This window comes from Pseudophryne corroboree, chromosome 2 (genome assembly GCF_028390025.1).
Source record: "Pseudophryne corroboree isolate aPseCor3 chromosome 2, aPseCor3.hap2, whole genome shotgun sequence".
NCBI classification, from domain to species: domain Eukaryota; kingdom Metazoa; phylum Chordata; class Amphibia; order Anura; family Myobatrachidae; genus Pseudophryne; species Pseudophryne corroboree.
In genome coordinates this window covers 66,265,923-66,279,460 of record NC_086445.1, presented here as the reverse complement: position 1 = coordinate 66,279,460, position 13,538 = coordinate 66,265,923, and the positions used below count along the sequence as shown (strand labels likewise).

General features: G+C 43.4%; 1 protein-coding gene across 7 annotated transcripts in view; it reads right to left on the bottom strand.

Annotated features, from left to right (window-relative positions):
* Positions 1 to 13,538, bottom strand: part of GRM5 (glutamate metabotropic receptor 5) — a 634,815-nt gene that overhangs the window by 257,911 nt on the left and 363,366 nt on the right. The gene's annotated exons all lie outside the window — the stretch shown is intronic.

Below are 13,538 nucleotides of genomic sequence, written 5' to 3'. Positions count from 1 at the left end.
ACTCACGGCTGTGTGCTTTTGAAGAATTGCATATGTCACGGATTATTGGCAGTAAACGGCTGGTGCAGGATGAATTTCTATACAGATAGAATTCAACGGAGACAAGAAGTTCTCAAGCAATATGAGACTGGGAATTGTAGTATTGGGGAAACGCCCCATGATGAGTTCTTGAAAAATTCAAACAGACTAGAAGAGTTGCTCAAATCTGAATCAAGACATTGGTGGGACAAGATGTCTCTATCAAAGTATTTGGAACATAATAAAATACCCCGTGGTCTGCAAATTTTCAAGAGCTCATCTTTTAATAATGACCCTGATTTATTGGAGCAATGGGAAAAATTTTTAGATAAATGTTCATTCGCATTGATGCAATTAATAATTGATTATAGGGGAAATAAATTGATTGAAATTGAGGATGAGATTAAACAAACACAAGATATACTTCAGAAATATAAAGATGAGGATTACTATAAAGAGAGGGAATTAGTAATGAATAAAAGGTTAGAACATTATGAGAAGGAGATAATAGAAAGTAAGGAGAAGAAATTTTCACGAGATTTGAGAGATTATAATACAAATACTATTAAAAATTACCATACCAGAAATAGAGTTAGAGAGGAATCTAGATCAGAGGTTCGACAAAAATCTAGCTATAGGGATAAGTATAGCCACCAACCTAAATTTCAAAGAAGTAGGCCTCAATATAGGCCCACTCAATACAACACCCGGGATACGTTAGAGAATAATAAGTATTCCTCTAACGTACGGATGTCACCTGGGTGGACAACTATACCTCCTAAAAAAACACTACGGCAGCAAGAATCCTCTTTAGGAGCTGCGAATGAAGAGTCTCCCCAAGAGCGTCGTCATTTTTTAGACAGGGGGAGGAGAGACAGGACGGAATTAAATGCCAGAGGGAACAGATATTTCACACAAAACCGATACGACCCCCTGACACGTACACCAAAAAGAGGAAGAGATATCGACCAAGAGGTCGAAGAGGAGGTAAGGGGCAACAAAAATCAAAGGTTCCGTTAAAACCAGTTGGCATTTTTAATCTCTCTTCCATTACTTTAACTAATATTGAGGAAAAAATTCTCTCAAAAGGGATGAATTTTGCACCCACCACACGCCACAATTTTTTTGAGCTCTTTATTGAGCTCAATCGCTTTGTCAGAGGACTATGCAGGAAAAGATTTTTTGTGATGGCAGAAAAACAAAATAAATCTATATGCCAAGATAATTTTGAAACCCTATTAGACCAGGATGATATCTCTGGTCTTAATATATTGAATGAACTTCTACTTGAAAATATATCCCCTGACAATTTAGAACAGCAGACTAAAATATCATTATTTGATGTTAATAGAGGCACCTTTAAGAAAAAATCAAAAAATTTTCCCACGCAACATAAAACTAGTGCTATAGACACCTTTTATCACACCACCTTGGAGGAATTTCGCAATTTATGCGATCATAAAATACATCCCTGCCTGTACAATTTGAAGCCTGATGAAAGAAAAGCTCTCAAAAGACTTTCTGATAATCAGGCTCTCACTATCAAACCAGCAGATAAGGGAGGAGGAGTGGTGGTGCAGAATACTGAAGACTACGTTAGAGAGGCTAAAAGACAACTGACTGACACCACCTTCTATAGAATTTTAGGACAGGATCCAACTCTTGATTATCAAAAGCAATTAAAAAATATGCTGACATTGGCTTGTGCCGATGATATCATTACACGTGATGAGTTTGAGTTCCTCTACCCCCTCCACCCAATCACTTCCATTTACTATCACCTTCCTAAAGTACACAAGACACTACACGAACCCCCGGGTCGCCCTATTATTTCAGGGATTGAGGGTCTTACATCTAATTTGTCTTATTACGTTGATCACTTTTTACAACCACGTGCATCCTCTCTGAGATCCCATATTAGAGACACAACTGAGTTTATTAAACTGGTGGAAGGTTTGAAATGGAGTTCTGATTTTTTGTTCGTCACATGTGACGTTCAAGCTTTATACACTAATATCCCACACACAAAAGGGATAGACTGTGTGGCAAAAAGCCTATGTGAGGATATGGGTATCTCAGAGGGGAAACGTCAATTTATTCTTTCTGCTATTGCTTTCATTTTGTCCCACAATTATTTTTTATTTGATCACTATCACTACCTACAGGTCCTCGGTACAGCGATGGGGACCAGGTTCGCGCCCAGCTTTGCAAACATCTACATGGGCGACTTTGAAAACACCTATATCTGGGGAGGCGCCCATGCTGCGAACCTGGTCCTCTATGGTCGCTATATCGACGACCTGTTTTTTGTTTGGAAAGGGGATTCTGTTTCAGTCACTGAGTTTGTTAGGTATATAAATAATAACACTTATGGTTTAACCTTCACGTGCACTCACCACCCCTCACAGATTAATTTTTTGGATGTAAGGGTGGAGGTGGTAGAGGACACCGTCACAGTATCACCTTTTAAAAAATCAGTGGATGTATGTAATTATATTCCCTATTCTAGTAATCATAATAAAAACTGGCTTAAGAATGTACCAAAAAGCCAGGTACATAGGATTAGGAGAAATTGCACTTTTGATAAGAAATATCATGAACAGGTCAGGGATTTGGTGGACACATTTAAAGGTTGTGATTATCCACAAGTAGTATTAGATGAGGCCTTGGTTTATGCTTCCAAACTTATGAGAAAAGATATGCTTGCCACTAAGGATGATGAGAATCATGCTGACATACAGGAATCTGGCCATCTAAGTGGTGTGAACTTGGAGGTTAACGATGGAGTCAGATATAGGTTCGGGGATAGAGATAAAAATAAAAGCAAAAACAAAACAATAAAGAAGAACAAAGATAAATACAGTCTAGTATTTAAGTCAAAATTTAATGTAGCGGCTAGTAAGATCAAGGGCATAATCAATAAAAATTATAGACTACTATTCACTGACCCCGTTCTTAAAGAATATTTAGATGAAACACCAGTGATAGTTTTCAAGAAAGCTAAAAATTTGAGAAATATTCTGGCTCCAAGTTTCTTTAAAGGATATTTAGATCGATCCTTAAAAAATACACAAAGAACTCTCAATGGACCGGAGGTCACAGGTTTCTATCAATGTAATCATGAGAGGTGTATCACGTGTTCGTTTGTTTCGAATAAAACTAAAAGTGTGGTTTCTAATGTCTCTAAAAAAGAGCATAGAATCAACACTTTCATTAACTGTAGCACTCAATATGTGATTTATCTACTTATATGTCCCTGTCAATTATACTATGTTGGTCGAACAATACACCCCCTGAAACTCAGATTTATGGAACATAGAAGAAACATTCTGAATAAAATCATGAACCATAGTGTTCCTCGGCATTTCTCTGAGTTTCATGGAGGCGATCCCACGGGGCTCCTGCTGGTTGGGCTGGAACATATCCCAGCAACCAGCAGGGGTGGTGATTGCTTAGAACTTTATGTAGACAGGAGGCAGCATGGATCCTTAAATTACAGACACTCAATCCTCAGGGTCTCAATGAAACCATTGATCTGGAGTTTATTTAAAGTTTAAAATTTAAAATTTATTTTTTCCAACTTAAGCACCTCTATAGGAGTACTCACAGATCTGGTTTCATAGTCCCATCTATAAAGGTTTTTTTCTCCCTCTGTTTGATGTTTGTGATACTGGTATCTTCCAAATATTACTGGTTATGTGTAGGATCTTTCATAATCTCCTTTCTCTCTATTATATACAGGTTGAGTATCCCATATCCAAATATTCCGAAATACGGAATATTCCGAAATACGGACTTTTTTGAGTGAGAGTGAGATAGTGAAATCTTTGTTTTTTGATGACTCAATGTACACAAACTTTGTTTAATACACAAAGTTATTAAAAATATTGTATTAAATGGCCTTCAGGCTGTGTGTATAAGGTGTATATGAAACATAAATGAATTGTGTGAATGTAGACACACTTTGTTTAATGTACAAAGTTATAAAAAATATTGGCTTTAATGACCTTCAGGCTGTGTGTATAAGGTGTATATGTAACATAAATGCATTCTGTGCTTAGATTTAGGTCCCATCACCATGATATCTCATTATGGTATGCAATTATTCCAAAATACGGAAAAATCCCATATCCAAAATACCTCTGGTCCCAAGCATTTTGGATAAGGGATACTCAACCTGTATTATATATATATTATATTATATATAAGTATTTGGTCCTTTTAGAACAATCTTATAAATAATTAAGCCACTTCAAAAAAATATATATCCCTTTGTTCTACCTCTATTTTCATTTTTTTCTCTCTCTTTCTCTTTTTCTTTCCTGCTGCCCAACACATTATTATAGGAGGTTTTTTGGGGGAGATTTTCCCTCTTAGGTATTAGTACTTGTGTTGTCGCTAGCAGAGATTCGAAGTGTGAGTGAGAATATGCATCCACACAAAAGAAATTCCTTCTTACTATGGTTTTATAAATAAATATTACGATAATTTAGAAACCCTATTGATTTAAATGTACATACTTACAGATATGCAAATTAGTGTGGTAATTATGGACTGCCACAATATATCCCTTATGATAAAGATAGGTATTCCCAGTCTCATACTCTATTTGGGTTCTTTTATATGTATTATTTATGCAGTACATTTTGTGCTACCCCTTACTGTATTATGGTACTATTATAGTAATGTTTTATTTATGAATGTGCATGTCTGCTCCAAAATAATAGGAGCTTAAAACATTACATTTAAATTGATGATCTAGAATGGCTGAATTTAATTACTGACAATCAGCTCCACCTGTGGAGCAGGTATAAGATCTGAACACTCCTACTCCCAGGTATACCTGCCTTTCGAAAAAGACGCCCTGCTGGCGTTGAAACGCGTTAAGGATACAGGCTCTGCACTTCAAGGATCAACACTGCTGTCTGCTTTTAATTGACCTCAGTAACCGTGCATAGGAGCCCGGTTCTGACTACTGCAGCCAGGAAAACTCGCTCTGCAGTCTCCATCTCTACAGCCCCAGCCGCCCATCTCAAGTTGGGGTGGTAGAAGTCACAGGTGCCGTTCCTACCCAGCCCGGCGCAGACCGGCGCACGGAGATTACACCGGGTGTCTGCTTCATCTAAGACAGGCCGATTGCTGGCCGAATACACCCGGACCGATCACCATAACATCTCCGGAATACCAGCTGATTGTCTCCGTTTGGAAAGTACGGAGGTACCGGAGGTGGTGTGGATCGGGTAAGGACAGCTCATCGGGACTCCCCGCACGGCGCGGCATCAATTCCATCCGCTGAGGCTCTGGTGTGTGTCTCTACCCAGACAACACCAGTTAGCAGGGACCGAAGAAGCTCCTGCCCAGCGGTATATGTGCATCTAAATTTCTTTTTATTTTACCTGCACCAGACGTTTACTGCCAATAATCCGTGACATATGCAATTCTTCAAAAGCACACAGCCGTGATTGATTCTTGTTCTGATAAAGCATTTAACAGCCTTATACTTTTGTGCACATACTGAACCCGGCACGTTTTATGACCTTCCAGGTGCTACTAATAATTAACTATGTAAATAAGATCATCTTCAATTGGTGTTTTTATTATAGTTTGAACACGTAGCTACAATACAGTGTATACATATATCATTGTGATGTTTTAACATTGGCCCTCATTCCGAGTCGTTCGCTCGTTCTTTTTTTTCGCATCGCAGTGAAAATCAGCTTAGAGCGCATGCGCAATGTTCGCACTAGAGATGAGCGGGTTCGGTTTCTCTGAATCCGAACCCGCACGAACTTCATGTTTTTTTTCACGGGTCCGAGCGACTCGGATCTTCCCGCCTTGCTCGGTTAACCCGAGCGCGCCCGAACGTCATCATGACGCTGTCGGATTCTCGCGAGGCTCGGATTCTATCGCGAGACTCGGATTCTATATAAGGAGCCGCGCGTCGCCGCCATTTTCACACGTGCATTGAGATTGATAGGGAGAGGACGTGGCTGGCGTCCTCTCCATTTAGATTAGGGTTGAGAGAGAGAGAGAGAGATTGACCTGAGGCTGTGATACTGTAGAAGAGAGTGCAGAGTTTAGTGACTGACGACCACAGTGACCACCAGACAGTGCAGTTGTTTGTTTTATTTAATATATCCGTTCTCTGCCTGAAAAAAACGATACACACAGTGACTCAGTCACATACCATATCTGTGTGCACTGCTCAGCCCAGTGTGCTGCATCAATGTATATATATATCTGACTGTGCTCAGCTCACACAGCTTATAATTGTGGGGGAGACTGGGGAGCACTGCAGTGCCAGTTATAGGTTATAGCAGGAGCCAGGAGTACATAATATTATATTAAAATTAAACAGTGCACACTTTTGCTGCAGGAGTGCCACTGCCAGTGTGACTAGTGACCAGTGACCTGACCACCAGTATATATAATATTAGTAGTATACTATCTCTTTATCAACCAGTCTATATTAGCAGCAGACACAGTACAGTGCGGTAGTTCACGGCTGTGGCTACCTCTGTGTCGGCACTCGGCAGCCCGTCCATAATTGTATATACCACCTAACCGTGGTTTTTTTTTCTTTCTTTATAGTCATACTAGTTACGAGTATACTATCTCTTTATCAACCAGTCTATATTAGCAGCAGACACAGTACAGTGCGGTAGTTCACGGCTGTGGCTACCTCTGTGTCGGCACTCGGCAGCCCGTCCATAATTGTATATACCACCTAACCGTGGTTTTTTTTTCTTTCTTTATACATACATACTAGTTACGAGTATACTATCTCTTTATCAACCAGTCTATATTAGCAGCAGACACAGTACAGTGCGGTAGTTCACGGCTGCGGCTACCTCTGTGTCGGCACTCGGCAGCCCGTCCATAATTGTATATACCACCTAACCGTGGTTTTTTTTTCTTTCTTTATACATACATACTAGTTACGAGTATACTATCTCTTTATCAACCAGTCTATATATTAGCAGCAGACACAGTACAGTGCGGTAGTTCACGGCTGTGGCTACCTCTGTGTCGGCACTCGGCAGCCCGTCCATAATTGTATATACCACCTAACCGTGGTTTTTTTTTCTTTCTTTATAGTCATACTAGTTACGAGTATACTATCTCTTTATCAACCAGTCTATATTAGCAGCAGACACAGTACAGTGCGGTAGTTCACGGCTGTGGCTACCTCTGTGTCGGCACTCGGCAGCCCGTCCATAATTGTATATACCACCTAACCGTGGTTTTTTTTTCTTTCTTTATACATACATACTAGTTACGAGTATACTATCTCTTTATCAACCAGTCTATATATTAGCAGCAGACACAGTACAGTGCGGTAGTTCACGGCTGTGGCTACCTCTGTGTCGGCACTCGGCAGCCCGTCCATAATTGTATATACCACCTAACCGTGGTTTTTTTTTTCTTTCTTTATACATACATACATACTAGTTACGAGTATACTATCTCTTTATCAACCAGTCTATATATTAGCAGCAGACACAGTACAGTGCGGTAGTTCACGGCTGTGGCTACCTCTGTGTCGGCACTCGGCAGCCCGTCCATAATTGTATATACCACCTAACCGTGGTTTTTTTTTCTTTCTTTATACATACATACTAGTTACGAGTATACTATCTCTTTATCAACCAGTCTATATATTAGCAGCAGACACAGTACAGTGCGGTAGTTCACGGCTGTGGCTACCTCTGTGTCGGCACTCGGCAGCCCGTCCATAATTGTATACTAGTATCCAATCCATCCATCTCCATTGTTTACCTGAGGTGCCTTTTAGTTGTGCCTATTAAAATATGGAGAACAAAAATGTTGAGGTTCCAAAATTAGGGAAAGATCAAGATCCACTTCCACCTCGTGCTGAAGCTGCTGCCACTAGTCATGGCCGAGACGATGAAATGCCAGCAACGTCGTCTGCCAAGGCCGATGCCCAATGTCATAGTACAGAGCATGTCAAATCCAAAACACCAAATATCAGTAAAAAAAAGGACTCCAAAACCTGAAATAAAATTGTCGGAGGAGAAGCGTAAACTTGCCAATATGCCATTTACCACACGGAGTGGCAAGGAACGGCTGAGGCCCTGGCCTATGTTCATGGCTAGTGGTTCAGCTTCACATGAGGATGGAAGCACTCAGCCTCTCGCTAGAAAAATGAAAAGACTAAAGCTGGCAAAAGCAGTAGCACCGCAAAGAACTGTGCGTTCTTCGAAATCCCAAATCCACAAGGAGAGTCCGACTCCAATTGTGTCGGTTGCGATGCCTGACCTTCCCAACACTGGACGTGAAGAGCATGCGCCTTCCACCATTTGCACGCCCCCTGCAAGTGATGGAAGGAGCACCCGCAGTCCAGTTCCTGATAGTCAGATTGAAGATGTCAGTGTTGAAGTACACCAGGATGAGGAGGATATGGGTGTTGCTGGCGCTGGGGAGGAAATTGACCAGGAGGATTCTGATGGTGAGGTGGTTTGTTTAAGTCAGGCACCCGGGGAGACACCTGTTGTCCGTGGTAGGAATATGGCCGTTGACATGCCTGGTGAAAATACCAAAAAAATCAGCTCTTCGGTGTGGAAGTATTTCACCAGAAATGCGGACAACAGGTGTCAAGCCGTGTGTTCCCTTTGTCAAGCTGTAATAAGTAGGGGTAAGGACGTTAACCACCTCGGAACATCCTCCCTTATACGTCACCTGCAGCGCATTCATAATAAGTCAGTGACAAGTTCAAAAACTTTGGGTGACAGCGGAAGCAGTCCACTGACCAGTAAATCCCTTCCTCTTGTAACCAAGCTCACGCAAACCACCCCACCAACTCCCTCAGTGTCAATTTCCTCCTTCCCCAGGAATGCCAATAGTCCTGCAGGCAATGTCACTGGCAATTCTGACGAGTCCTCTCCTGCCTGGGATTTCTCCGATGCATCCTTGCGTGTAACGCCTACTGCTGCTGGCGCTGCTGTTGTTGCTGCTGGGAGTCGATGGTCATCCCAGAGGGGAAGTCGTAAGCCCACTTGTACTACTTCCAGTAAGCAATTGACTGTTCAACAGTCCTTTGCGAGGAAGATGAAATATCACAGCAGTCATCCTGCTGCAAAGCGGATAACTGAGGCCTTGACAACTATGTTGGTGTTAGACGTGCGTCCGGTATCCGCCGTTAGTTCACAGGGAACTAGACAATTTATTGAGGCAGTGTGCCCCCGTTACCAAATACCATCTAGGTTCCACTTCTCTAGGCAGGCGATACCGAGAATGTACACGGACGTCAGAAAAAGACTCACCAGTGTCCTAAAAAATGCAGTTGTACCCAATGTCCACTTAACCACGGACATGTGGACAAGTGGAGCAGGGCAGACTGAGGACTATATGACTGTGACAGCCCACTGGGTAGATGTATGGACTCCCGCCGCAAGAACAGCAGCGGCGGCACCAGTAGCAGCATCTCGCAAACGCCAACTCTTTCCTAGGCAGGCTACGCTTTGTATCACCGCTTTCCAGAATACGCACACAGCTGAAAACCTCTTACGGCAACTGAGGAAGATCATCGCGGAATGGCTTACCCCAATTGGACTCTCCTGTGGATTTGTGGCATCGGACAACGCCAGCAATATTGTGTGTGCATTAAATATGGGCAAATTCCAGCACGTCCCATGTTTTGCACATACCTTGAATTTGGTGGTGCAGAATTTTTTAAAAAACGACAGGGGCGTGCAAGAGATGCTGTCGGTGGCCAGAAGAATTGCGGGACACTTTCGGCGTACAGGCACCACGTACAGAAGACTGGAGCACCACCAAAAACTACTGAACCTGCCCTGCCATCATCTGAAGCAAGAAGTGGTAACGAGGTGGAATTCAACCCTCTATATGCTTCAGAGGTTGGAGGAGCAGCAAAAGGCCATTCAAGCCTATACAATTGAGCACGATATAGTAGGTGGAATGCACCTGTCTCAAGCGCAGTGGAGAATGATTTCAACGTTGTGCAAGGTTCTGATGCCCTTTGAACTTGCCACACGTGAAGTCAGTTCAGACACTGCCAGCCTGAGTCAGGTCATTCCCCTCATCAGGCTTTTGCAGAAGAAGCTGGAGACATTGAAGGAGGAGCTAACACGGAGCGATTCCGCTAGGCATGTGGGACTTGTGGATGGAGCCCTTAATTCGCTTAACAAGGATTCACGGGTGGTCAATCTGTTGAAATCAGAGCACTACATTTTGGCCACCGTGCTCGATCCTAGATTTAAAGCCTACCTTGGATCTCTCTTTCCGGCAGACACAAGTCTGCTGGGGTTGAAAGACCTGCTGGTGACAAAATTGTCAAGTCAAGCGGAACGCGACCTGTCAACATCTCCTCCTTCACATTCTCCCGCAACTGGGGGTGCGAGGAAAAGGCTCAGAATTCCGAGCCCACCCGCTGGCGGTGATGCAGGGCAGTCTGGAGCGACTGCTGATGCTGACATCTGGTCCGGACTGAAGGACCTGACAACGATTACGGACATGTCGTCTACTGTCACTGCATATGATTCTCTCAACATTGATAGAATGGTGGAGGATTATATGAGTGACCGCATCCAAGTAGGCACGTCACACAGTCCGTACTTATACTGGCAGGAAAAAGAGGCAATTTGGAGGCCCTTGCACAAACTGGCTTTATTCTACCTAAGTTGCCCTCCCACAAGTGTGTACTCCGAAAGAGTGTTTAGTGCCGCCGCTCACCTTGTCAGCAATCGGCGTACGAGGTTACATCCAGAAAATGTGGAGAAGATGATGTTCATTAAAATGAATTATAATCAATTCCTCCGCGGAGACATTGACCAGCAGCAATTGCCTCCACAAAGTACACAGGGAGCTGAGATGGTGGATTCCAGTGGGGACGAATTGATAATCTGTGAGGAGGGGGATGTACACGGTGATATATCGGAGGGTGATGATGAGGTGGACATCTTGCCTCTGTAGAGCCAGTTTGTGCAAGGAGTGATTAATTGCTTCATTTTTGGGGGGGGTCCAAACCAACCCGTCATATCAGTCACAGTCGTGTGGCAGACCCTGTCACTGAAATGATGGGTTGGTTAAAGTGTGCATGTCCTGTTTTGTTTATACAACATAAGGGTGGGTGGGAGGGCCCAAGGACAATTCCATCTTGCACCTCTTTTTTCTTTTCTTTTTCTTTGCGTCATGTGCTGTTTGGGGAGGGTTTTTTGGAAGGGACATCCTGCGTGACACTGCAGTGCCACTCCTAGATGGGCCCGGTGTTTGTGTCGGCCACTAGGGTCGCTTATCTTACTCACACAGCTACCTCATTGCGCCTCTTTTTTTCATTGCGTCATGTGCTGTTTGGGGAGGGTTTTTTGGAAGGGACATCCTGCGTGACACTGCAGTGACACTCCTAGATGGGCCCGGTGTTTGTGTCGGCCACTAGGGTCGCTTATCTTACTCACACAGCTACCTCATTGCGCCTCTTTTTTTCTTTGCGTCATGTGCTGTTTGGGGAGGGTTTTTTGGAAGGGACATCCTGCGTGACACTGCAGTGCCACTCCTAGATGGGCCCGGTGTTTGTGTCGGCCACTAGGGTCGCTAATCTTACTCACACAGCTACCTCATTGCGCCTCTTTTTTTCTTTGCGTCATGTGCTGTTTGGGGAGGGTTTTTTGGAAGGGCCATCCTGCGTGACACTGCAGTGCCACTCCTAGATGGGCCCGGTGTTTGTGTCGGCCACTAGGGTCGCTTATCTTACTCACACAGCGACCTCGGTGCAAATTTTAGGACTAAAAATAATATTGTGAGGTGTGAGGTATTCAGAATAGACTGAAAATGAGTGGAAATTATGGTTTTTGAGGTTAATAATACTTTGGGATCAAAATGACCGCCAAATTCTATGATTTAAGCTGTTTTTTAGGTTTTTTGGAAAAAAACACCCGAATCCAAAACACACCCGAATCCGACAAAAAAAATTCGGTGAGGTTTTGCCAAAACGCGGTCGAACCCAAAACACGGCCGCGGAACCGAACCCAAAACCAAAACACAAAACCCGAAAAATTTCCGGCGCTCATCTCTAGTTCGCACTGCGACTGCGCTAAGTAATTCTGCTATGAAGAAAGGATTTTTACTCACGGCTTTTTGTTCGCACCGGCGAACGTAGTGTGATTGACAGGAAATGGGTGTTACTGGGCGGAAACACGGCGTTTTATGGGCGTGTGGATGAAAACGCTACCGTTTCCGGAAAAAACGCAGGAGTGGCCGGAGAAACGGGGGAGTGTCTGGGCGAACGCTGGGAGTGTTTGTGACGTCAAACCAGGAACGACAAGCACTGAACTGATCGCACAGGCAGAGTAAGTCTGGAGCTACTCTAAAACTGCTAAGTTTTTTTTGTTCGCAATATTGCGTAAACTTCGTTCGCACTTTTAAGATGCTAAGATACACTCCCAGTAGGCGTAGACTAAGCGTGTGTAACTCTGCTAAATTCGCCTTGCGACTGATCAACTCGGAATGAGGGCCATTGTTACTTACCCCCGGGAGGTTGTTGTAATTCTTATATATTTTTTTAAAATAAATGTTTTCAACTTTCTGATTGTCAAGCGCCACTTGTTATTTGTTTGATAGTCATCTTTAAAATGCTGTATATGGTGGTGAAACTTTTTTGAATACTGTAGCTAGTAATACTTGAAATAGGACTTCTGCCTGAAATTGTCAGTAGAAGACTCAGACATTTCTGTTGCTGCTACTGGGCAAACATATAGGGCCTAATTCAGATTTGATCGCAGCAGCAAATTTGTTAGCTAATGGGCAAAACCATGGGGGTCATTCCGAGTTGTTCGCTCGTTGACGATTTTCGCAACGGAGTGATTAAGGCAAAAATGCGCATGCGCATGGTACGCAGTGCGCATTCACTAAGTAATTTAGCACAAAACGTAGTAGATTTACTCACGTCTGAACGATGAATTTTCATCGTTGAAGTGATTGGAGTGTGATTGACAGGAAGTGGGTGTTTCTGGGTGGAAACTGACCGTTTTCTGGGAGTGTGCGGAAAAACGCAGGCGTGCCAGGATAAAACGCAGGAGTGGCTGGAGAAACGGGGGAGTGGCTGGCCGAATGCAGGGCGTGTTTGTGACGTCAAACCAGAAACGAAACGGGCTGAGCTGATCGCAGTGTAGGAGTAAGTCTCGAGCGACTCAGAAACTGCTAAGAATTATTTATTCGCAATTCTGCTAATCTTTCGTTCGCAATTCTGCTAAGCGAAGATACACTCCCAGAGGGCAGCGGCCTAGCGTGTGCAATGCTGCTAAAAGCAGCTAGCGAGCAAACAACTCTGAATGAGGGCCCATGTGCACTGCAGGGGGGGGCAGATGTAACATGTGCAGAGAGAGCTAGATTTGGATGGGGTGTGTTCAAACTGAAATCTAAATTGCAGTGTAAAAATAAAGCGGGCAGTATTTACCCTGCACAGAAACAAAATTACCCACCCGAATCTAATTCTCTCTGCACATGTTATATCTGCCCCCCACCCCCTGCAGTGTACATGGTTT